The sequence below is a fragment of the Hippichthys cyanospilos genome, chromosome 6 (assembly GCF_059441005.1).
Source record: "Hippichthys cyanospilos isolate Australia breed blue-spotted pipefish chromosome 6, RoL_Hcya_1.0, whole genome shotgun sequence".
In the NCBI taxonomy this organism is placed as follows: domain Eukaryota; kingdom Metazoa; phylum Chordata; class Actinopteri; order Syngnathiformes; family Syngnathidae; genus Hippichthys; species Hippichthys cyanospilos.
The window spans coordinates 612,397-638,945 of NC_142374.1; the positions used below are offsets into that span (position 1 = coordinate 612,397).

Sequence of the window (26,549 nt, forward strand, 5' to 3'; positions counted from 1 at the left end):
CTCCACATGACCTCTTTTCATCTGTGAAGCCCTTTGAGACTTCGGTGATTTAGGGCTACATAAATAAAATTTGATTGATTGATTGATAAAATGGAGATGGGGCGCTGCTGACCTCAACTAAGGACGTTGTGAACCAGTGGGAAGAATACTTCGAAGACCTCCTCAATCCCACCAACACGTCTTCCTTTGAGGAAGCAGAGTCTGGAAGCTCCGAGGTGGGAGATTCTATCTCTGGGGTGGAAGTCACAAGGTAGTCAAAAACTCCTTGGCGGCAAGGCTCCAGGGGGTGGATGAGATCCGCCAAGAGTGACATAAACCTTGATAACTCAGCTATAACAGCTTCAAATTATCTGAAACTTTGCAGGGAAATTAAGAGTCATGAATTTAATACAACTATTTGAGAAACTATCAATATATTTACAGCGCCACGTAGTGGCTGACAAAAATCTTAGTTTTTACACTTTCGTGTGCTGTGCAATGCCTGTTTGAGTAAATTAACTGAAAAAAGGTCAGAAAAGCTTTGAGCAGTGGAACATGATGGTTCTCATCTTTTATGACTTTTCAGTTAAGAGCGTGGCCTATATGTCACCTCATATTCCGATGTCTCACCAAAACTATAAAAGTTGCTGTAATTGGACCTAGATGATCTGATCTTTTCAAAATTTCATATAATTTGATATATGGGATGGGAGTTCAATGTGAAACACACCTACTTGCCTATTTTTAATTGTGGTGTGAGCAAAGGCAAAAAATATAGCAATTCCTTACCATTTCTATGTACTCAACTGAGCCCCTTGAAGTGATATCACTTTAATGTTGTCTGAAAAGCCATTAGACACGCCCATTTCCCTCCACCAAATACAGTGGGCCCCGTGTTACGAACTTAATCCGTTCAGCGGCTATGCTCGTAACTCAAATTGCTCGTATGACGGGCAATCCAAACTTATGATAATTAGTGAATGCGTGCAACGCGTGCAAAAACCTTAGGTAAAAACAGCACGACTTTATACTTATATTAAAATTTATTCACATAATCTACTGTACAGTTAAATTAAATAACATAAATATACAAAGTGTTACGTCCCAGTCTAGGGTCTAGGACATAACATTAGTAATGGGCCGCGCCTTCCCCAACTCCCAACCAGCCAGCCAATAACCCAAAGGATTGGAAAACAAAAGATACATTTATTTACAAAAGGGTTACTAAAAGAGTGGAGCAATTAACTCAGGGTGAACCAAAGTCAAAATAACAAACAAAACAATCTCTGCAATAACCAAACTAACCTAGCAAACAAAACAACAAAAAGACAATAAACTTACCTCCCTAGCTCCAAAAACAGGAGGAAAGAAAATGTACAACAAAAACGGCGATTCACCCCTACTGCTCAGTTTCACAACAATTTGGTACAAATGCGTGGCTGGTTGGAAGCGAAGGAGAGACGAAGGTTGTCTGCCGTCTCCTCTTAATATACGGCAGGTGTGCGACCTCCAATCAGCAGCAGCCAATCGTGGGCCTTCCTGGAGCTGACCAAGTAGTGCACTGCTGGGGCACACCTAAACAGAAGATGGCAGGAGACACAGGGAAAAAAAGAAACATAAAAGAGAGCAAGACCCCGAGTGACCCCACCTGTAACACAAAGGAAAAATGACATTTACCTTTGGGGCGACGTGACTTGAGCTGGGTGGAGGCGGAGGGGAGCAGAGACCAACCCACAGAATTGATTTGTTTATTTTCTTAAACGAGAACTTTTCTCTAACTAGAACATATCACCGGCGATTTCCTTCTCTTTAATCCATAATAGAGGAAAACTCTCCATTTTGTTGTTGACCGAGGTCCGTCCCCTGGCAAGGAAAGTCTTGCCCTTCGAAGATTGCCGAGCAGCTACAGCCATACTCACTAGCAAGGTTAACTATGCGTGCGCCTCCGTCGTATTTTTTTATTATCTTCTGCTTCGTTTCTATTGTCATCGTCCTCTTACTTCTTCCTTTGCCACCACTTGCAATTTTAGAAGCCATGTCTAACAGATAAAGTTTGCAAAGTCTTCACAACACACCAACCAGCTGTGCCATCAAGCTAGATGAAGGCCTATAGCATATCGGCAATTCTGTGATTGACGTGACGCCGGCCAATAGCATATCCGCATCTCCGTGACTGAGACCTTAACCGTGACCTTAATCGACCAATAGCATATCGGCATCTCCGTGACTGAGACCGTGACTGTGACCTTAATCAACCAATAGCATATCAGCATCTCCGTGACTGAGACCGTGACTGAGACCATGACTGTGACCTTATAAGACCAATGGCATATCGGCGTTTCCGTGACATGCGAGAATAGTTATTTCTGTTGATGGGGCAAAGCGAAAAAAAATAGTGTGGACACACTGACCGGCGTGTTGGATTGTTTGTAAGACGAAAGGTTTGTGCGTAAGAGGGGGATGCCGGGGTCCACGTTCGTAAGATGAAAAATTCATAAAATGGGGAGTTCGTAAACTGGGGGCCCACTGTAGTACGATATTTCGATACTGGGCGTGGCCTAAACGGCAGCGCAAAGCCACACAATTGCAAATACAAACTGCTGTAACTCACCCCACATAATCCCACCTTCTCTAAAATTCACATATTTGATAAGAGTCCTGTACTAGTCTTCTACGAACTCATTGTTCATCATAGTGCTATCGCCACTTTATATTTCATTATGTTGATCAAATCTAATAAAAATTGCACATTCTCGAACAAATTGCCTTATAATGTTCACTTAACCCAGTGTTTCTCAACTATATTTTGCAAGGCCCCACCTAGAAAAGAGAACTCTTTGCGCCCCCCCATCGATGCACTGCCTATAAATATGATTATTATTGATGAAAATTGTTTAAGTATACCTACATATGTATCCTTTTTAACATTAACAACTGAAAATCATAATATGAATCAACTTTCAACAAGTGTTAATTATTTTTATCGCGTTTATACGGGTTACAGCTTAGTCTAAAATGGAAAAAAAGAAGCAAGTACACCAAAGTGCCTGAAACTAAAAGAAAATGATGATTATTACTTTATTGCAATTACATTCCACATGACAAAAACAATTCCTTTTTCCTGGGATCATCCACGCCCCCCCTGGCATCACCTTGCTCCCCCCCAGGGGGGCCCGCCCCACTATTTGAGAAGCACTGACTTAACCCAACGTGCATACACCCAAACACGTTCATACTCCTACTTGTTCATATCCCGACCTGATCATACCCCAACTTGCACAGGTCTGCAAGGGCCCTTTATAGATGCTTGCAGCAAACCATGTGCTCAGATGTACAGAAAAAGAGTTATGAATTTTTGAATGTGCATTTTTGGCCCATTTTTGCACGTTTGCTGGTCCCAAACTGCTCCTTGTTTCTCCGAAACGCTTTACTCAATCGCTTTCAAATTTACTTTGGTGCATTATCAGACATAGGGGCACAACTGGGCAAAATTTGGTGAAGATCCGCCGACATATATGATAGGGGCAGGGCTTCAAATTATGTGTTCAATTTTTCCTGCGCCAAGAGTGACAAAAACCTTAATAACTCTGATGTACAAGTTTAAAAAAAATCTAAAACTTCATAGACACATGGAGATTTATGCCTTTAACACCTTTGAAAAAAATTTGTCAGTCTGATGTCTCGCCAAAACGAACAAAGTTGCTGTATTTGGATCCAGATGGTCTTATCTTTTCTAAACTTCATATATTTGATTTGATTTCCAATGCGGAATACACCTATTAACATATTTTTTGTCATTGTGCAAGCGCCATGTAGTGGCAGCCATAAATATAGCATTTTATAAACGTTTTTATGTGTTTAGCTGAGCCCTTTAAAGTAATATCGCTGAAATTAAGTCTGACAAGCCTCTAGACAGCCCTGCTCACCTCTACCAAATTTTACAAAGTTTCGATAATGGGCGCGGCCTCGACGTCCATTTTCATTCCGAAGCTTTATCGGACCAGAAAAAGCTGCTGTAATTTGACCCAGATGATCTGATCTTCTCACAGTTTCACATATTGGATGTAAATCTATACTTGAAGACATCGACAAACATATATTCCAGTTTAAAGCTAGCGCCAACTAGTGGCTGCAAAAAATATTAGTCAAAAGATTACAGTCAATCCTGTTTGGTTTGACCTACAGCTAAGAAACTTCGTCGGCAAATGAAGGACTGTAAGACCTACAAAAAAGTCAATAGGAGTGATGTGCTAGGACTTCTCCGAAATGAATCGCATTTTTGAGGGCCTAAACATGCACAAAAAGTCACCAAAATTCTCACGCTTATCGGGCCTGCTGTAAATTTTTTTTTTTTTTTTTCATACATAAAATCAAAAAATTTTATTTTTAGAACCACCTAGAGTCGAACACTTCTCCTGGGTAATGGCCTGTTTCACCTCGAGCTATGGAAATTTTTAGGCATATATAGTACCTGAAAACCTGCAAAAAAGTTAAGAGCACCATATGCTAGGATGTACAGAACCAGAGATATGAATTTTTTATGTGCAGTTTTGGACCGTTTTTGGATGTTTGCAGGTGCCAAATTCCTCTGAATAGCCCCTAAATGATTAATCTGATCGACTTCAAATTTGGCATGCTCCATTATCAGCCATAGGGACCATAACTGAGCAAAATTTTGAGAAGATCAGCCAACATATATGATGGGGGCGAGGCTTTAAATTATGTGTGTCAAATTTCCTTCGCCATGAGCAGCAAAAACCCTAATAACTCCAATGTGTAAGCTGAAAAAAAATCTGAAACTTTACAGAAAATTTACTAGTATTAGCTTTAAAATATCTGCATGGTCATTTTTCAAATTAATTATAGCGCCACCTAATTACAATCAAAAATGTCATTTTTTAAACTTTCATGTATTGTGCTAAGACCGTAAAAGGAAATGAACTGAAAATTTGAACAAACAGCATCGAGACTGGGAGGATAAGGGTTTCCAAATTTTACAACTTTGTGATAAACGGGGTGGTCTGTATGCCACCCCAAAGTCGGAGTTTGCTCAAATCAGCAAAACTTACTTTAATTGAGCCCAGGTGATTATAAAACGGCAGCCAGTTACGACCCGTTTGACCTAGAGCTACGAAATGTTTTATGCATACGTAAGACCTGAAGACCTACAAAAACATTATAAAGTGCCATGTACAGAACCAGAGTTATCAACTGTTGAATGTAGCATTTGGCCCGATTTTGTCCATTTTTCGGTACCAAAACTCTTGACCCGATCAACTTCAACATTTGATGTGCTCCATTTTCTGACATAGTGGCACAACTGGGCAAAATTTCGTCAAGATCGGCTAACATGTATGATGGGGGTGGGGCTTCAAAATACGTGATTCAAATTTCCTTTGCCACCAATGCCAAAAACCTTAGTATTTCAATTTTTGCACTGTGCTATTCCTGTTTGAGCATATTAACTGAAAATTGGCCAGAATAGCGTTGAGGCATGTAACATGAAGGTTCTCCAATTTTACAATTTTTTGCTAATGGGCGTGGCCATTACGTTTGATGTCTTGCCAATACCAAAAAGTTTCTGTAATTGAACCCAGATGGTCTTATCTTTACTAAATTGCATATAGTTGATGGGAGCCCAATAAATAACACACCTAGTAATCAGTTTTTTGTCATACTGCAAGCGCCACTTAGTGGGAGCAAAAAGTGTCATTATAGTCAAAGGATTGCAGCCAATACCATTTGGTTCGCCTTACAGCTATCAAAATTTGTAGGCATATGCAGGACCCTAAGACCTAAATAACAATCAAAGACAGCCATATGCTTGGATGTAAAGAAAAAGAGTTACGGATTTTTGAATTTGCAATTTTGATGCATTTGAGGGCCTTTTGTAAGTCTTCCACTGCTGCAGCCTTCTCTTATACTGTATCAACTTTCAATTTGGCCTAGAACATTATCAAACTTAGATGCACAACTGGTCCAGAAATAGTCACGATCCCATGAAATAAATGATGGAGGTGGGCTTTCAAAACATGAAGTCAATGTTTCCTTCGCCCAGAGTGACAAAAACCTTTATTTGCCCAGCTGAACAAGCTTTAAAATATCTTTAAATTGACAGTATCATTTTAGACTCATGGTCTAATTCTTCAACATGACACATTTTCAAATTACCAATAGCGACACCAGGTGGCAGACAAAAAAGTTAATTTTTACAATTTCATGTTCTGTGCTTAGCCGGTTTCAGTAAATTCACTGAAAATTAGTCAGGAGAATATTGCGACACGGAACATTATGAATCTCAAGTTTTATGATTCCAAAGTTGGGCGTGGCCTTTACACCCCCTCAAAACCCAATGTTCTTTCCAGATCGGTAAAACTTAATGTAATTGGACGAAGATGATCTTTTCTAAATTTAATTTCATGGGAGTACATTTCTAAACACACCTTTTTCCTCGTTGTGTGGGCGCCACCTGGTGGCAGCAAAAAATTACATTTTCATTTATATGTACCTTGTTGAGCCTGTCAAAGTAATATAACTTACTTTTTTTCAGACAGGCCTTCAGACGCGCCTAATTTCCTCCACCAAATGTTAAGATGTTTTGATAATGGCCGTGGCCTATACAGCAGTGCTCATTACAATTCATTGGAACAGTAAATGCTGATGTAGCCCAGATGATCTCAACTTGTCACGACTTCACACGTTGAATGAAAGTCATTTCCTAGAGACATCAACAACAAAAAAAACATTTAAATAAATACGGAGGGTTAAAACATTGATATGTTTCATTGTATTACACAAAATATATTGAAGCCGTGTAGGGAATTCTATCGTGTTTTGTAGCGTTTTTATGCTTCAAAGAGATATTATTGTCATGCCAGGGTGTGTGCTCTCATTGTAGTTTATTTTATTTTATTTATAAAATATATGTTTAGTGTGTGCCAAAGTGTCAGTTTGTACATTTTATTTGTAGTATTAAGGTATATATGTATATTTTTTTTATTTACCAAATACTGCATAGTTAGAAGTATTTGTTACAGGTTCCACTTGCCAGGGGATCCTGGGTAACAATTAGCAACCCTGAAAACAAAGGTGATGGGGGATGAGGACACAACTCGGGCCTTGCCTAAACATTGGTGTTCTTGCAAACGGGCATCAAATGTTTCCGTTTTGTCCTATTTGCTATATGTGGCCGGGCTTTTTATAATTTTTTTTTTTTTTTTTTTATCAAAACCTAGTGTTTCAAAACCTCCGGCCGAAGTCGAGATTTGCCCAAGCTTCCGGTTTCGTGGACGCACATGCTCAGCTTCAACGGGAATTTGCTTCATCGCGCTATTCTTTTTCCCTCGGAAGACTCTTCGGATACTGGTGACCTCAAAGGTGACTATGTGGTTTCATATTGGTGAGATTTTTTTTAAATAAACAAACGACGACGAGGGGAGATCGATGCGGATTTAAATTAGCCGGTTACATGTATACGACAGGGCGTGGTTGTTATTCCTTTATTTCCTCTCATTATCAATAAGAAATCATCTCTTTTCCCAAATACATTGTCTTTACATCATTATCAGAAATAACTTTTCTCAGTTGCCATAATGTATGCTTTCAATCAACATTAATTAAGTAGACTGACAATTTATTCGTGTCATACCAAATATATTTTATCAATATTTGCTGACCAAAATACTCAGTTTGGAGCTTTTGTTCTTTTGCCTCACGGTCAATCAAGTAATGACTATCAGCTGTCACTCAAGCTCATTAACATATGTCACACACATATGTCATGGATGTCGAAGCTGCTCAAGCGACAGTTGACATGACGTCTTCATTTTTATTTTTCAATTATTTCTTGCTGAAACAAAGCAGTGAGTTTTCCTGCATTGTCAGAAGTATCATATGACTCGTTTTCATTTGCGTGCATTTTTGTGTTGCTTTTATGATGGCACGACCAAAAGAGAGCATGAAGACGACATGGAAACAATTAGGAGCATAATGCAGTTGCATGTCGGGCGGGTGTGGTGACAAAAAAATAACGATAAAACGATACATCGTCCCACTTTGTGATTTTTTTTTTTTTTTTTGACAAGAGAATTGTAGTTGCACGACTCGTCCCAGTCATGGGTGTCGAAGCTGCTCACGCAACAGTTGTAATGACAGCTTATTTTTTCTTTCTTTTTTTCTAAATTATTTATTACTGATACAAAGCAGTACATTGATATAAATATATTACGATCCCCAGGGGGCTACAAACCATCAAATTCAGTACACCACAACATTAAACAAATACTGTAGATTAAAAAAGCGAACTCCCTGTGTCTGTTTGGGGTACAGGACTGTTCAGGAAGAGTGGGACATCACAGCTCTAACTAGAATATGTTCAATTCCTAAAGAAATTGCGTGTGAAGGTGAAACACCTGAAGGGAGAGGTTTGAATGATGTGGAATGGCGGAAATTGGGGGAATCGATTAAAGTTGGAACAGTCGAAATCAGATAACGAATGGCAAAGATAGAAGGGAAAAACTGAAAAAGTGGAATTGTGGGTAAATTTTGAATTGTGGGTAAAAATGAAATGGCGGGCATCGGGGAATCAAATAAAATTGGAACGGTCGGAAACAGATGAAGAATGGCAAAGATAGAAGGGAAAAACTGAAAAAGAGGAATTGTGGGTAATTTTTTAATTTTGAATAAAAATGGATGGGCGGGCATTGAGGGAATAGATTAAAGTTGGAACGGTCGGAATCGGATGAAGAATGACAAAGATATAAGGGAAAAACTGAAGAAGTGGAATTGTGGGTAAATTTTAAATTCTGGGAAGAAGAAAGTGGATACCATCTTGGAATGGCGGGACTTGGGGGAATCGAATAAAGTTGGAAAGGTCGGAATTGGATGAAAAATGAAAAAGATATAAGGGAAAAACTGAAAAAGTGGAATTGTGGGTAATTTTTGAATTGTGCTTAAAAATGGAATAGCGGACATCGGGGGAATTGATTAAAATTGGAACGGTCGGAATCGGATGAAGACTGGCAAAGATATAAGGGAAAAACTGAAAAAGTGGAAATGTGGGTAATTTTTGGAATTGTGGGTAAAAATGGATGGGTGGGTATTGGGGGAAAAGATTAAAGTATGATCGGTGGTAATCGGAGCAGGATTGGCAAAGATACAAGGGAAAAACTGAAAAAATGGAGTGGAATTGTGGGTAAATTTTGATTTCTGGGAAGAAGAAAATGTATACCACCATGGAATGGCGGGACTTGGGGGAATCGATTAAAGTTGGAACGGTAGGAATCGGATGAAGGATGGCAAAGATATAAGGGAAAATCTGAAAAAGTGGAATTGTGGGTAATTTTTGATTTGTGGGTAAAAATAGAATAGCGGGCATCGGGGGAATCGATTAAAATTGGAACATCGGAATCGGATGAAGACTGGCAAAGATAGAAGGGAAAAACTGAATGAGATGTCTGATCAGATATCCAAGATGGCCGCCCCTGAGGGTTGATGGAAAATGGAGTCTCAGTGTATTTAGTCAAGTGTCCAAAGTGGCCACCTGACGACCCTATGGGAAATGGAGTACTTTGTGTAGCTAAGAAGTAGTCAACGAAGGCTGAACGTGAACACAATGAAAGACCTCATTGAAAATGAATTGGTTCATTAAAGGTACAGTATGTGGAATTGTGGGAAAATTTCGAATTCTGGTAAGAGGTAAAAGAATACACCATTGAATTGGTGGGGATGAATGGAACCGATTAAAGTTGGAACGGTGGGAATAGGATGAAGAATGGCGAAGACAGAAGGTTACAATGTTTTGGCGAGAACAATTAACTGAGGAATTATGTGTAAAAAAATGGGAAAAACTTGATATTGTTGGTGCGAGGGTGTTCTTGGCAATCCAACCCATATTGGGAAACACCTAAAGTTGGAACGATAAGTATAGGTCGGAGGCAAATGGAGATTTCACTAGAGAAAACTTAAAAAATCTGATTTTTCGCGAGTTTTAGAGGGCTATTAATAATGCAAATAAGATGCATTATGGGTAAATGACTCTTTGAGGTCATAGGCAGGGTCAAGATGAACGGTCAAACGCTGAATCGGACTGAATCGGACAGCACCTGTAGTCATTAAAGTAAAAAAAACAACAATTCTTTGAATTTTGTAAAATATCACAGAATTTCAAAAAGGAAGAAAAAAAGTACATTCAAAGAACAAACTCTAAATTTTGGGGGATTATATTTAATTGATTGGATGTTCAACATTTAAAGAGTGTTGATTTTATTGTTCTGAGTAAACCAAGATGGCCACGATCCTGGGTGGAAGTTGGGCTGAGCGCTCATGAGATGTCTGATCAGATATCCAAGATGGCCGCCCCTGAGGGTTGATGGGAAATGGAGTCTCAGTGTATGAAGCCAAGTGTCCAAGATGGCCGCCTGAAGACCCCATTGGAAATGGAGTACTTTGTCTACCTAAACAGTAGTCCACGGAGGCCAAACGCCCACACAATGAATGACCTCATTGAAAATGAATTGGTTCATTAAAGGTACAGTGTGTGGAATTGTGGGTAAATTTTGATGCCTGGTAAGAGGTAAATGAATACACCAATGAATTGGCGGGGATGAATGGAATTGAATAAAGTTGGAACGGTGGGAATCGGATGAAGAATGGCGAAGCGAGAAGGTTACAATGTTTTGGCAAGAACAATCAACTGAGGAATTATGGGTAAAAAAATGGGAAAAACTTGAAATTGTTGGTGCGAGGACGTTCTTGGCAATCTAACCCATAATGGGAAACACCTAAAGTTGGAACGATAAGTATAGGTCGGACGCAAATGGAGATATCACAAGAGGAAACATAAAAAATCTGATTTTTCGCGAGTTTTAGGGGGCTATTACTTATGCAAAAAAGATGCATTCTGGGTAAATGACACCCGGAGGTCATTGGCAGGGTCAAGATGAACGGTTAAACGCTGAATCGGACTGAATCGGACAAACACCTGTAGTCAATAAGTGAAAAAAACAACAATTCTTTGAATTTTGTAAAATATCACAAAATTTCAAAAAAGAAAGAAAAAAATACACTCAAAGTACAAATTCTGAATTTTGGGAGATTATATTTCATAGTTTGGATGTTCAACATTTGGAGAGAGTCGTTTTTATTGTTCTGAGTTAACCAAGATGGCTGCCATCCTGAGTGGAAGTTGAGCTGAGCGCTCATGAGATGTCTGATCAGATATCCAAGATGGCCGCCCCTAAGGGTTGATGGGAAATGGAGTCTCAGTGTATGTGGGCAAGTGTCCAAGATGGCCACCTGACAACCCCATGGGAAATGGAGTACTTTGTCTACCTAAACAGTAGTCCACGAAGGCCAAACGTCTCCACAATGAATGACCTTATTGAAAATGAATTGGTTCATTAAAGGTACAGTATGTGGAATTGTGGGAAAATTTTGAATTCTGGGAAGAGGAAAATGGATACACGAATGGAATAGCAGGCATCAGGGGAATCGATTAAAGTTGGAATGGTGGAAATCGGAGCAGGAATGGCAAAGATATAAGGGAAAGATGGAAAAAGTGGAATTGTGGGTAATATTTTATTTCTGGGAAAAGGAAAATGGATACCACCATGGAATGGCAGGAATTGGGGGAATCGATTAAAGTTGGAACGGTGGGAATCGGAGCAGGAATGGCCAAGATAGAAGGTTACAAAGTTTTGGTGAGGAAAATGGGAATGAGGAATTATGGGTAAATTTATTAATATTGTTATGAATTACTGGTTTGTGTGAATATGTGTAATGATGACAATGTGAAATGAATTGGCTGAATGAATTGAATGCAAAATGAGGAAGCTTCAAATAGGAAAAGTAAAATCTGCCTTTGGGAATGAATAACAAATTGTTATAGGTGAAAAATATGGAATTATGGGAAATTATTAATAATTTGGATTTATTGAATTGTTGGGAATGAGCCATAGGGTGGAATGAATAAGTTCAATGTTATGAATATGAAATGGGAAACATCAAAATGTGAAATGTTAATTGTCCCATTGAGAATGAATGGGAAGCCCTCCCATTGGAAATGCATTATGAAATATTAAAGGTGGGAAAAATATGGAATTATAGGAAATTATTGGAAACTATGTATTACTGGAATGATGAGAATGATCCCTAAGGCAAGCTGAATGAGTTAAATTTTGAAAATATGAAACGTAAAAGATGTAATATTGAAATGAAAAATCACCCAATGTAAGTCAATGGCACTTTTGGCTCGGAAAACAGGGAATTGTGGGAAATCTATGAATAATTGGAATTATAAAAATACACGTGCACCGAAGGGAATAAGTGGAATAAGATGAAATTGGAACGGCGTGAATCGGATAAACTGCGAAAGAGATGAAATGTCCCAAAAAACGGCAGAATAATAATAATAACTAGAAAAAGTGCAATTTCTGAAGAAATTGCGTGTGAAGGTGAAACCGTTGAAGGTTTGGGAGTTGAAAAGTGGAATGATGTGGAACGATTGAATGGTGTGAATCTGTAAAGAAATATGAATACAAAGTTGAAAAACTGAAAAAAAGTTGAACCGTGGAATTTGAAGATGAATGAAAAACTGAAAAAAAGTTGAACTGTAGAATGATTTGAATCTGTGAAAAATTATGAATCCTACATAGTTAACAAACTGAGAAAAGTTGAACTGGAATAATGTGAATCTGTGACATTAGGCCTAATGTTAAGTGAATGACGTGATTCAAAAACATGCAGGATATCAGCCCTCGAGGACTGGAGTTTTAAACTCCTGTTAATGAGCTTATCATTTGAATGAGGTGGATTGAATGAGGTGGATTGTGGATTGATGTGAAACAGTGAAGAAATGTGAATAATACAGAGTTGAAAAACTGAAAAAAACTAAAACGTATGAATCAAGCTAAGTTAACCAAGCCAGATGCCGTACTAGGTGGAAGCAGTAGTGAGAGGTAATGAGACGTCTAATAAAATATCCAAGATGGCCGCCCATGAGGGCAGATTGGAGTTGGAGTCTTCAGTGGTCTAAGATGGCCGCCCGATGGCAACATGGGAAATGGATTACTTTGTGTAACTAAACTATAGGTGTCAAACTCCAGTCCTCGAGGGCTTGTATCCTGCGTGTTTTTGAATCACACCTGTAATGGAGGTGTCGGAGTAGCGTCCAAACTTGTGACCTCCTTGAAAGGACTGTACTTGACTGATTCAGAGGATCCTCAATCTTATCAGGTTGTCCGGCCAGAACATAAAGACGATGCACACTCTCATGCCACTCTTTATTTGTATATAATGTTCTATTTATTTATCTGGGTTGGTGTGTGTGTGTTTCTGTGTTTGTGTGTTCTGTGTGTGTTCTATGTTTGATTGTGGGTGTGTGGTCTCTGCAAAGGAGAGCAGAGAACATTCACTAAACATTGATACCTAACATAACTAACATTGTACAATATGTTACATCATATGCTCACATGACTCTATATTAGCTTAGAATAACATAAACAACACAGGCAAACATACCGTACAATGATAGGAAGAATGAATTCAACCCAATCGTTCCAAAATGTGCGTTAGGTAGGAAAGGGTTAATGGAGCCGAATAGATTTGAGTGGGCGGTGACGTCACTCCCTTACGGAGTAAGGATTACATTGGCACACACGGCAAACATGCGACAAACATGCACATTTTGTGGATGAAACTTTAACGTGAATACTAAAAGTGAAGTATGAAAAGAACGGTATATCTGCCTTTAGCAATTATACCAAACTTAGGTGCAATAACAACTTAAACATTAATGGACAAAGTGAAGCAGTGCAAACGTAAACATGTATCATGTTAACATGTTAGGTAGGAAAGGGTTAATGGAGCCGAATAGATTTGAGTGGGCGGTGACGTCACTCCCTTACGAGGAAGGATCACATTGGCACACACGGCAAACATGCGACAAACATGCACATTTTGTGGATGAAACTTTAACGTGAATACTAAAAGTGAAAAATGAAAAGTACAGTATATCTGCCTTTAGCAATTATACCAAACTTAGGTGCAATAACAACTTAGACATTAATGGACAAAGTGAAGCAGTGCAAACGTAAACATGTATCCAAAACCACGAACGGACAACATATTCAAACTGTACTTACATTCTCATGGACGCACGGAATAATAATGAAAGGAATTAGATAATCCACAGAATGATTGAAAGCAGAAAAAATGACTGTCCGTTACAACGATACCTGCCGACTGACCCGTGAAAGAGCAAAACAACCTATGATAGTGTAAACAGAGTCCTGATTGGTAGTGGAGGAATGAAACATAACTTGTGATTAGTTGCTAGGCGGTTGCTAGGAAGATCACATGACCACAGGAGAAACATGTCCAGACGTAAATAGTAATAACAGAACGATTCAAACACAAAATCGTTAAGTATAATCAGAAACTTCTTAACAACACCATTCACTTAACATTAGACAATTTTTACGGTACAAAAACTTGAATTGTAGCTGAAAGTTGAACTGTAAACGTGAAACGCGATTTGCCCGAACCGGAGCACGGACATGTTGAAGATGACAACTCTACCACTGGGCCACTGGGGGGCAGTGTAAGACCACACTGTGAAAGCTTGAAATATAGGGAATGAAGTATTTTTGAACGTGAATCTATGAAGAACTACGAATAATACAAAGTTCAAAAACTGAAAAAAGTTCAACTGTGGAATGAAAAGATGAAATGAAAGTAAGAACAGTTTGAAAAGGCTAAATTCTTTAAATATGAATAGTATAAAAAACGTAAATTGTAGGAAAACGATGAATAGTTGAACCTTGAAAAATAAAAAAGCACTTCACGTGAATATGTGGAATGATATGAAGTTCGAACGGCATGAATTGGATGAACTGGGAAGGAATTGAAACCAAAAAAAAATACTGAATTAACTGAAAAAAAACACTGAATGTGTGAAAAGACACAGCGGGGATCGAACGCACGAACATGTAGTAGATATACGTCAACAGAACGTCTGAGCCACGGGAAATGACGAAACCGTGAACGCTTTAAAAGGAAGTAGGAAGAACGCTCCAATCACTTAACATTAGGCCGTTTTTACGGTACAAAAACTTAAATTGTAGGAAAACGATTAAAAGTTGAAACTTGAAAAATAGACCCGCACTAACTAAAAAAGACTCACACAACTAAAAAATGACGCAACCTGGGATTGAACCCACGAACATGAAGTGCGAATGCGGTACACAAATCCCATGAGCCACCGAGACATAGGAAATATCGAAAACGTAAAAGTTTAAAAATAAAGCACGAAGACCAGCCCATTCACTTAACATTAGGCCATTTTTACGGTACAAAAACTTAAATTGTAGGAAAACGATGAAAAGTTGAAACTTGAAAAATAGACCCGCACTAAACATGAATATGTAGAATGATATGAAGTTTGAATGGCATGAATTGGATGAACTGGGAATAAGTTGAAACGTACCTAAAAAACGGTCGGAATAAAAAAAATAATAATAATAATAAAGGTGGAGAAAAACATAAGTGTGAAGGTTTCACCTTCACACAATAAAGGTGGAGAAAAACATAAGTGTGAAGGTTTCACCTTCACACAATAATAATAATAACTAGAGCTGCAAGCAGCTATAAAGGGCCCTCGCAGACCTGTGCACGTTGGGGTATGAACAGGTCGGGGTATGAACAAGGACTATGAACGATGAAAAAGTAGTTGTAGGTGACTTCAGTGCAAGACTCTTACCAAAAATGTAAAATTTAGACAAGGTGGGACAATGTGTGTGGAGTTACTGCAGCTTTTATTGTTCCAATTTTGTGACTTTCAATGCCATATAGGCCACACCCACTGTGGAAACATCGTACTGATTTGTGGAGGGCATAATGCATGGCCACTGGCTTTTCAGAAAACATTGAAGGGATATCGCTTCAAGGGGCTCAGCAGAGTACATAAAAACATTAAGGCTTTGCTATATTTTTTGCTGCCACTAGGTGGCGCTCGTACTATGATTAAAAAATAGGCTTGTAGGTGTGTTTCACATTGGACTCCCATCCCATATACCAAGTTTTAAAAATATCAGATCGTCTAGGTCCAATTACAGCAACTTTTACCGTTTTGGCGAGACATCGGATTTGAGTTGAGATAGAGGCCACGCCCTTTATTGAAAAGTCATAAAAGTTGAGAACCTTAATGTTCCAATGTGTCATAGCTTTTCTGACCATTTATTAGTTCATTTAGTCAAACAGGCATTTCACAGTACATAAAAGTATAAAAAATGAGATTTTTGTCCTCCACTGGGTGGCGCTGTAAATGATTTGAAAGTTTATCACATAGCTAAATTATTGCATTACTTTTAAAGGGCCAGGAAAGTTTCAGAAGGTTTGAAGCTGTCATAGCTGAGTTATTAAGATTTTTGTCACTCTCGGCAAAGGAAGTATTAAACATAATTTGAAGCTCCGCCCGCATCTTTTATGTAAAGAGATCTTCACGATATTTGGCCTATGTGTGCCCCTCAGTTGGATAATGATTCATGCCAAAGTTGAAGGTAATGGGGTGAATCGTTTAAGAGAAAAAGGCACTAGTTTGAGACCAGCTAACGTCTAAGAATGGGACAAAACTGCACATTAAAAAAATTCAAAACAATTTTTCTGTACATCCTAGCACATCACTTCTATTGACTTTTTTGTAGGCCTTGCAGTCCTTCATTTGCCTACAAATTTTCATAGCTGTAGGTCAAACCAAACAGGATTGACTGTAATCTTTCGACTAATGACATTTTTTGCAGCCACTAGGTGGCGCTAGCTTTAAACTGGAATATATTTTTGTCGATATGTTCAGGAGAATATTTTCATCCAATGTGTGAAATTGTGAGAAGATCAGAGCATCTGGGTAAAATTACAGCAACTTTTACTGGACAGATAAAGCTTCGGAATGAAAATGGTCATAGAGGCCACGCCCATTATCGAAACTTAGTAAAATTTGGTGGAGGTCAGCAAGGCTGTCTAGAGGCTTTTCAGACTTAATTTCAGCGATATTACTTCAAAGGGCTCAGCTAAACACTTAAAAACGTTAAAAAAATGCTATATTTTTGGTTGCCACTAGGTGGCGCTCGCACTATAACAAAAAATACGTTGATAGGTGTATTCCGCATTAGAAACCCATTAAATATATGAAGTTTAGAAAAGATAAGACCATCTGGGTGCAAATACAGCAACTTTGTTCGTTTTCGCGAGACATCAGACTGACATTTTTGTTTGCCACTAGGTGGCTTTATAAGCAATTGAAGAATTTTTTTTAAACATGTGTTAAGGGCTTGAGTATTCATGTGTCTGTGAAGTTTCAGATTTTTCCAAGCTTAGAAAGCTGAGTTATAAAGGTTTGTTTCACATGTGGCAAAGTAAACATCAAAGGCATAATATGAAGCCCCGCCCCCAACATATTTGATGGCGGATCATCACGAAAATTTGAACAATTGTGCCTCACAGTCAGATAAAACATCACAGCAAATTTGAAGTCGATCGGGTCAAGCGTTTGGGAGAAAAAAGGAGCAGTTCGGGACCTGCAAATGAGCAAAAACGGGCCAAAAGTGCACATTCAAAAATTCATAACTCTCTTTCTGTACATCTGAGCATATGGCTCGCGCTGACTTTTTTGTAGGGCTCGAGGTCCTACATAAGGCTACAAACTTTTGTAGCTCTAGGTCAAACGGGCCGGGAGTGAGAGGCTATTTTCCACTCATAAGGCCATTTTGGGGCCAATTACAGCCACTTTTTTCGTTTTGGCGAGTCATCTGACTTTGAAGTGGCGTGCAGACCACGCCCATTATCGAAAAGTCATAAAATTTTAAAATCTTAATATTCCATGTCTTAATGATATTCTGACCAATTTTCACTTGTTTTACTCAAACAGACTGAGCACAATACATGAAACTGTAAAAAATGACATTTTAATCAACCACTAGGCGGCGCTAGTAGGTATTGAAAAAAACTTTTTTCAAATGTGTTAAAGACATAAGTTTTCATGTGTCTATGAAGTTTTAGATTTTTTTAAGCTAGTACATCAAAGTTATTAAGGTTTATGTCACTCTTGGCGAAGGAAAAATTGAACACATAATTTGAAGCCACGCCCCTATCATATATGTCAGCGGATCTGCACCAAATTTTGCCCACTTGTGCCTCTATGTGTGAATATGGACCACAGCAAATTTGAAGGTGATTGAGTAAAGCGTTTAGGAGAAACAAGGAGCAGTTTGGGACCTGCAAACGTGCAAAAATGGGCCAAAAATGCACATTCAAAAATTCATAACTCTTTTTCTGTACATCTGAGCACATAGCTCGCGCTGACTTTTTTGTAGGTCTCTAGGTCCTATATATGCCTAAAAATTTTCGTAGCTCTAGGTGAAACGGGCCGGGACCAGGTGCACTTTTTCAACCTTAGGTGGCGCTGCAGAGCCATTTTTTTTGCATTGTTTTGGGAAACACAAAAATATCCAATTTTTCACCGGGCCCGACAAATGTGCAAATTTTGGTGACTTTTCGTGCATGTTTAGGCCCTCAAAAATGGAAAAGCGCTGCACAGTAAATAATAATAATAATAATAATAATAATAATCTGGAGAAAAACAAGAGGGCTCTCGCAGCGGTAGCTGCTCGGGCCCTAACTAGAGCTGCAAGCAGCTATAAAGGGCCCTCGCAGACCTGTGCACGTTGGGGTATGAACAGGTCGGGGTATGAACAAGGACTATGAACGATGAAAAATTAGTTGTAGTTGACTTCACTGCAGAACTCTTATCAAGTTTGTAAAATTTAGAAAAGGTGGGATAGTGTGGGTTGAATAACTGCAGCTTTTATTGTTACAGTTGTGTGACTTTGCACTGTCATATAGGCCACGCCCATTATCGAAACATTGTACTATTTGGTGGAAGGCATTAGGCGTGGCCAATGGCTTTTCAGACATTATTTAAGGGAGATCACTTCAAGGAGCTCAGCAGAGTACGTAAAAATGTAAAGGAATTGCTATATTTTTTGCTGCAACTAGGTGGCGCTCGTACTATGATAAAAAATTAGGTGTCCACACTTGTACGTGTGTTTCACATTGGACACCCATCCCATATACGAAGTTTTGCAAATATCAGATCATCTAGGTCCAATTACAGCAACTTTTACCGTTTTGGCGAGAAATCGGACTTTGAGCTGGCATAGAGGCCACGCCCTCTATGGAAAAGTCATAAAAGTTGAGAACCCTCATTTTCCACTCTCTCATAGCTTTTCTGACCACTTTTGAGGTTATTTAGTCAAACAGGCATTGCACAGCACATGAAAGTGTAAAAAACTGAGATTTTTGTCCGCCACTAGGTGGCACTGTAAATGATTTGGAAGTTTATCATATAGCTGTATTAGGGCATGACTTTTAAAGTCCCTGCAAAGTTTCACATGGTTTGCTGCTAAAACAGCTGAGTTATTAAGGTTTTTGTCACTCTTGGCAAAGGAAATATTCAAAAAAATTTGAAGCTCCGCCCACATCTTACAAGTCATGGGATCTTCACAATTTTTGGCATATTTGTGCCGCTATATCTGCTTATAGTCCATGCCAATGTAGAAGTTAATGGGGTGAACCGTTTAAGAGAAAAAGGCACTAGTTTTAGACCAGCTAATGTCTAAGAATGGGGCAAAATTGAACATTAAAAAAAATCATAACAATTATTCTGTACATCCTAGCACATCACTACTATTGACTTTTTTGTAGGTCTTACAATCCTACATGTGCCTAAAAAGTTTTATCGCTGTAGGTCAAACCAAACAGGATTGACTCCAGTCTTTCGACTAATGACATTTTTTGCAGCCACTAGGTGGCGCTAGCTTTAAACTGGAATATATGTTTGTTAATGTCTTCAGGAATAGATTTTCTTCCAATGTGTGAAATTGTGAGAAGATCAGATCATCTGGGTCAAATTACAGCAGCTTTTATTGGTCCAATAAAGCTTCGGAAGGAAAATGGACGTAGAGGCCACGCCCATTATCGAAACTTCGTAAAATTTGGTGGAGGTCAGCAAGGCTGTCTAGAGGCTTTTCAGACTTAATTTCAGCGATATTTCTTCAAAGGGCTCAGCTAAACACATAAATACGTTTAAAAAATGCTATATTTTTGGCTGCCACTAGGTGGCGCTCGCACTATAACAAAAAATACGTTGATAGGTGTATTCCGCATTGGAAACCCATCAAACATATGAAGTTTAGAAAAGATAAGACCATCTGGGACCAAACACAGCAACTTTGTTCGTTTTGGCGAGACATCAGACTGACATTTTTGTTTGCCACTAGATGGCCTTATAAGCAATTGAAGATTTTTTGAAACACTTGTGTTAAGGGCTTGAGTCTCCATGTGTCTGTGAAGTTTCAGATTTTTCTAAGCTTGTAAAGCTGAGTTATAAAGGTTTGTTTCACATGTGGCAAAGTAATCATCAAAGGCATAATATAAAGCCCCGCCCCCAACATATTTGATGGCGGATCATCACAAAAATTTGAACAATTGTGCCTCACAGTCAGATAAAACATCATAGCAAATTTGAAGTCGATCGGGTCAAGCGTTTGGGAGAAAAAAGGAGCAGTTCGGGACCTGCAAATGAGCAAAAACGGGCCAAAAGTGCACATTCAAAAATTCATAACTCTCTTTCTGTACATCTGAGCATATGGCTCGCGCTGACTTTATTGTAGGGCTCGAGGTCCTACATAAGGCTACAAACTTTTGTAGCTCTAGGTCAAATGGGCCGGGAGTAAGAGGCTATTTTCCACTCATAAGGCCATTTTGGGGCCGATTACAGCCACTTTTTTCGTTTTGGCGAGTCATCTGACTTTGAAGTGGCGTGCAGACCGCGCCCATTATCGAAAAGTCATAAAATTTTAAAATCTTAATATTCCATGTCTTAATGATATTCTGACCAATTTTCACTTGTTTTACTCAAACAGACTGAGCACAATACATGAAACTGTAAAAAATTACAGTTTAAGTAACCACTAGGCGGCGCTAGTAGGTATTTAAAAAAACTTTTTTTAAAGGTGTTAAAGACATAAGTTTCCATGTGTCTATGAAGTTTTAGATTTTTTTAAGCTAGTACATCAAAGTTATTAAGGTTTTTGTCCCTCTTGGCGAAGGAAAAATTGAACACATAATTTGAAGCCACGCCCCTATCATATATGTCAGCGGATCTGCACCAAATTTTGCCCACTTGTGCCCCTATGTCTAATTATATACCACAGCAAATTTGAAGGCGATTGAGTAAAGCGTTTAGGAGAAACAAGGAGCAGTTTGGGACCTGCAAACGTGCAAAAATGGGCCAAAAATGCACATTCAAAAATTCATAACTCTTTTTCTGTACATCTGAGCACATGGCTCGCGCTGACTTTTTTGTAGGTCTCTAGGTCCTACATATGCCTAAAAATTTTCGTAGCTCTAGGTCAAACGGGCTGGGACCAGGTGCACTTTTTCGACCTTAGGTGGCGCTGCAGAGTCTTTTTTTTTGCATTGTTTTAGGAAACACAAAAATATCCAATTTTTCACCGAACCCGACAAATGTGCAAATTTTGGTGACTTTTCGTGCATGTTTAGGCCCTCAAAAATGGAAAAGCGCTGCACAGTAAATAATAATAATAATAATAATAATCCGGAGAAAAACAAGAGGGCTCTCGCAGCGGTAGCTGCTCGGGCCCTAATAATAATAATAATAATAAGAATAATAATCTGGAGAAAAACAAGAGGGCTCTCGCAGCGGTAGCTGCTCGGGCCCTAATAATAATAATCTGGAGAAAAACAAGAGGGCTCTCGCAGCGGTAGCTGCTCGGGCCCTAATAATAATCTGGAGAAAAACAAGAGGGCTCTCGCAGCGGTAGCTGCTCGGGCCCTAATAAAGTCAAGGAATAACATATGTGTGAAGGTTTCACCTTCACACAATAATAAAGTCAAGGAATAACATATGTGTGAAGGTTTCACCTTCACACAATAATAAAGGTGGAGAAAAACATAAGTGTGAAGGTTTCACCTTCACACAATAAAGGTGGAGAAAAACATAAGTGTGAAGATGAAACCTTCACACAATAATTAAGGTGGAGAAAAACATAAGTGTGAAGGTTTCACCTTCACACAACTAGAAAATGTGCAATTTCTGAAGAAATTGCGTGTGAAGGTGAAACCGTTGAAGGTTTGGGAGGTGAAAAGTGGAATGATGTGGAACGATTGAATGATGTGAATCTGGGAAGAAATATGAATACAAAGTTGAAAAACTAAAAAAAAGTTGGACTGTGGAATTTGAAGATGCATGAAAAACTGAAAAAAGTTAAACTGTAGAAAGATGTGAATCTGTGAAAAATTATGAATCCTACATAGTTGAAAAACTGAGAAACTGAAAAAAAAAACGAATGTTTGAATCATAAAAAAGTGTGGATGATCCAAAGTAAAAGCAGAAGAGAAAATACAAAGTTTTTCAACTTTGTATTATTCACAATTCTTCTCTGTTTCACATCAATCCACAATCCATCTCATTCAATCCACCTTATTCAAATGATTAGCTCATTATCAGGAGATTAAAAATTATCCCTAATCAAACTTTTTCAGTTTTTTTTACTGCTTGAAATATGAATAATACAAAGTTAAAAAACTGAAAAAAACTGAATGTATAAATCAAGCTGAGTTCACCAAGCCGGAAGCTGTACTAGGTGGAAGCAGAAGTGAGAGGTCATGAGACGTCTAAGAAAATATCCAAAATGGCCGCCTATGAGGGCAGTTGGGAGTTGGAGTCTTCAGTGGTCTAAGATGGCCGCCCGATGGCATCATGGGAAATGGTGTACTTTATGTAACTAAACTATAGGTGTCAAACTCCAGTCCTCGAGGGCTTGTATCCTGCATGTTTTTGAATCACACCATTCACTTATAATTAGGCCATTTTTTTACGGTAGAAAAACTTGAATTGTAGCTGAAAGATGAACTGTGGTATAATGTTAATGTGAAGAAATATGAAGAATACAAAGTTGAAAAATTTAAAAAAGTTGAACTGTGGAATGATGTGAATGTGTGAAAAAATATGAATAACACAAAGTTGGAAACTAAAAAAAAACGAATGTTTGAATTATAAAAAAAAGTGTGGATGATCCGAACTAAAAGCAGAAGAGAAAAAACAACTGTCAACGTGAAACGCGATTTGCCCGAACCGGGGCACGGACATGTTGAAGATGAACACTCTACCACTGGGCCACGGGGGGGCGGTGTCAGACCACACTGTGAAAGCTTTAAATAAAGAGAATGAAGTATGTTTGAACGTGAATCTGTGAAGAATTATGAATAATACAAAGTTTAAAAAACTGAGAAAAGTTCAACTGTGAAATGAAAAGTAAGATGAAATGAAAGTAAGAACAGTTTGAAAAGGCTAAATACTTTAAATGTGAATAGTATAAAAAAACGTAAATTGTAGGAAAACGAATAGTTGAACCTTGAAAAATACAAAAGCACTTCACATGAATATGTGGAATGATATGAAGTTTGAACGGCATGAATTGGATGAACTGGGAAGGAGTTGAAACCAAAAGAAAACACGGAATTAACTGAAAAAAAAACACTGAATGTGTGAAAAGACATAGCTGGGATCGAACGCATGAACTTGAAGTGATAATAAGTCAATGGAACGTCTGAGCCACAGTGACACGGGAAATGACGAAACCGTGAACGGTTTAAAAGGAAGTAGGAAGAACGCTCCAATCACTTAACAGTAGGCCATTTTTACGGTACAAAAACTTAGATTGTAGGAAAACGATGAAAAGTTGAAACTTGAAAAATAGACTCGCACTAAACATGAATATGTGGAATGATATGAAGTTTGAACGGAATGAAATGAATGAACTGGGAAAGAGTTAAAGCGAACCTAAAAAACGGTCGGAATAATAAAAATAATAATAATAATAACTAGAAAATGTGCAATTTCTGAAGAAATTGCGTGTGAAGGTGAAACCGTTGAAGGTTTGGGAGTTGAAAAGTGGAATGATGTTGAACGATTGAATGGTGTGAATCTGTGAAGAAATTTGAATACAAAGTTGAAAAACTGAAAAAAAGTTGAACTGTGGAATTTGAAGATGAATGAAAAACTGAAAAAAGTTGAACTGTAGAATGATTTGAATCTGTGAAAAATTATGAATCCTACAAAGTTGAAAAACTGAGAAACTGAAAAAAAAACTAATGTTTGAATCGTAAAAAAGTGTGGATGATCCGAAGTAAAAGCAGAAGAGAAAATACAAAGTTTTTCAACTTTGTATTATTCACAATTCTTCACTGTTTCACATCAATCCACAATCCACCTCATTCAATCCACCTCATTCAAATGATTAGCTCATTATCAGGAGTTTAAAAATGATCCCTAATCAAACTTTTTCAGTTTTTTTACTGCTTGAAATATGAATAATACAAAGTTGAAAAACTGAAAAAAACTGAATGTATGAATCAAGCTGAGTTCACCAAGCCAGATGCTGTACGAGGTGGAAGCAGAAGTGAGAGGTCATGAGACGTCTAAGAAAATATCCAAGATGGCCGCCCATGAGGGCAGATGGGAGTTGGAGTCTTCAGTGGTCTAAGATGGCCGCCCGATGGCATCATGGGAAATGGTGTACTTTGTGTAACTAAATTGTAGGTGTCAAACTCCAGTCCTCGAGGGCTTGTATCCTGCATGTTTTTGAATCACACCATTCACTTAACATTAGGCCATTTTTACGGTAGAAAAACTTGAATTGTAGCTGAAAGATGAACTGTGGTATAATGTTAATGTGAAGAAATATGAATAATACAAAGTTGAAACATTTAAAAAAGTTGAACTGTGGAATGATGTGAATGTGTGAAAAAATATGAATAACACAAAGTTGGAAACTTAAAAAAAAAACGAATGTTTGAATTATAAAAAAAGTGTGGATAATCTGAACTAAAAGCAGAAGAGAAAAAACAACTGTAAACGTGAAACGCGATTTGCCCGAACCGGGACACGGACGTGTTGAAGATGACAACTCTAACACTGGGCCACTGGGGGGCGGTGTCAGACCACACTGTGAAAGCTTTAAATAAAGGGAATGAAGTATGTTTGAACGTGAATCTGTGAAGTATTACGAATAATACAAAGATAAAAAAAAACTGAGAAAAGTTCAACTGTCGAATGAAAAGTAAGATGAAATGAAAGTAAGAACAGTTTGAATATGTTGAATATGTTTGAATAGTTACAATATGTTACATCATATGCTCACATGACTCTATATTAGCTTAGAATAACATAAACAACACAGGCAAACATACCGTACAATGATAGGAAGAATGAATTCAACCCAATCGTTCCAAAATGTGCGTTAGGTAGGAAAGGGTTAATAGAGCCGAATAGATTTGAGTGGGCGGTGACGTCACTCCCTTACGGAGTAAGGATTACATTGGCACACACGGCAAACATGCGACAAACATGCACATTTTGTGGATGAAACTTTAACGTGAATACTAAAAGTGAAGTATGAAAAGAACGGTATATCTGCCTTTAGCAATTATACCAAACTTAGGTGCAATAACAACTTAAACATTAATGGACAAAGTGAAGCAGTGCAAACGTAAACATGTATCCAAAACCACGAACGGACAACATATTCAAACTGTACTTACATTCTCATGGACGCACGGAATAATAATGAAAGGAATGAGATAATCCACAGAATGATTGAAAGCAGAAAAAATGACTGTCCGTTACAACGATACCTGCCGACTGACCCGTGAAAGAGCAAAACAACCTATGATAGTGTAAACAGAGTCCTGATTGGTAGTGGAGGAATGAAACATAACTTGTGATTAGTTGCTAGGCGGTTGCTAGGAAGATCACATGACCACAGGAGAAACATGTCCAGACGTAAATAGTAATAACAGAACGATTCAAACACGAAATCGTTAAGTATAATCAGAAACTTCTTAACAACACCATTCACTTAACATTAGACAATTTTTACGGTACAAAAACTTGAATTGTAGCTGAAAGTTGAACTGTAAACGTGAAACGCGATTTGCCCGAACCGGGACACGGACATGTTGAAGATGACAACTCTACCACTAGGCCACTGGGGGGCAGTGTAAGACCACACTGGGAAAGCTTGAAATATAGGGAATGAAGTATTTTTGAACGTGAATCTATGAAGAACTACGAATAATACAAAGTTAAAAAACTGAAAAAAGTTCAACTGTGGAATGAAAAGATGAAATGAAAGTAAGAACAGTTTGAAAAGGCTAAATTCTTTAAATATGAATAGTATAAAAAACGTAAATTGTAGGAAAACGATGAATAGTTGAACCTTGAAAAATAAAAAAGCACTTCACGTGAATATGTGGAATGATATGAAGTTCGAACGGCATGAATTGGATGAACTGGGAAGGAATTGAAACAAAAAAAAATACTGAATTAACTGAAAAAAAACACTGAATGTGTGAAAAGACACAGCGGGGATCGAACGCACGAACATGTAGTAGATATACGTCAACTGAACGTCTGAGCCACGGGAAATGACGAA

General features: G+C 38.3%; 1 long non-coding RNA gene across 2 annotated transcripts; it reads right to left on the reverse strand.

Annotated features, from left to right (window-relative positions):
* Positions 1–1,051: 1,051 nt before the first annotated feature.
* LOC148421792 (uncharacterized) lies at positions 1,052–25,743 on the reverse strand. 2 transcript variants are annotated; one of them, XR_015865917.1, is made up of 3 exons: positions 25,657–25,743; positions 6,520–6,697; positions 1,052–1,554 (listed from the first exon to the last, which is right to left on the reverse strand). It is a non-coding gene; the product is annotated as an uncharacterized LOC148421792 (long non-coding RNA). The 2 variants fall into 2 exon arrangements; XR_015865916.1 differs by lacking the exon at positions 25,657–25,743 and adding an exon at positions 14,121–14,228.
* Between the last annotated feature and the right edge of the window lie 806 nt (positions 25,744–26,549).